This window comes from Schistocerca gregaria, chromosome 3 (assembly GCF_023897955.1).
Source record: "Schistocerca gregaria isolate iqSchGreg1 chromosome 3, iqSchGreg1.2, whole genome shotgun sequence".
NCBI classification, from domain to species: Eukaryota; Metazoa; Arthropoda; class Insecta; order Orthoptera; family Acrididae; genus Schistocerca; species Schistocerca gregaria.
In genome coordinates, this window is record NC_064922.1 from 61,988,422 (window position 1) to 61,989,157 (window position 736).

Sequence of the window (736 nt, forward strand, 5' to 3'; positions counted from 1 at the left end):
GGAGTAATATCTCAAATTGTCTACGCTTCGATCGTTCCCTGGGAGGCCAGTAGTAGTTTCCGAAGCACATCTGGAGGCTTCCAGTAGTCTGTGGATGTTCAGAGTGTTCATGAAACACAGAAATTGCATCGGGATTGAATACAACAGGCACTATGCGCACTTTGCTTAATGGGAGTAATGTCTCAAACTGTCTACGCTTTTATTGTTCCCTGGGAGACCAGTAGTAGTTTACGAAGCACATCTGGAGACTTCCTGTAATCTGTGGACATTCAGAGTGTTGAAGAAACGCAGAAATTGCATCGGGGTTGAATACAACAGGCACCATGCAGACTTTTCTCCATGGGAGTAATATTCAAACTGTCTACGATTTGATCGTTCCCTGGGAGACCAGTTGTAAATCCAAAAGCACATCTGTAGGCTTCCTGTAAACTGTGGACATTCAGAGTGATGATAAAACACATAAATTGCATCGGGATTGAATACAACTTTCACCATGTTGACTTTTCTCCATGGGAGTAATGTCTCCAACTGTCTACGCTTTGATCGATTCCTGGGAGACCAGTAGAAGATTCCAAAGCACATCTGAAGGCATTCTGTAATGTGTAGACGATCAGAGTGTTGATGAAACCCAGAAATTGAATCGGCATTGATTACAACAGGCACCATGCAGACTTTTCTCAATGGGAGTAATGTCTCATACCTTCTACGCTTTGATCGTTCCCTGGGAGACCAGTAG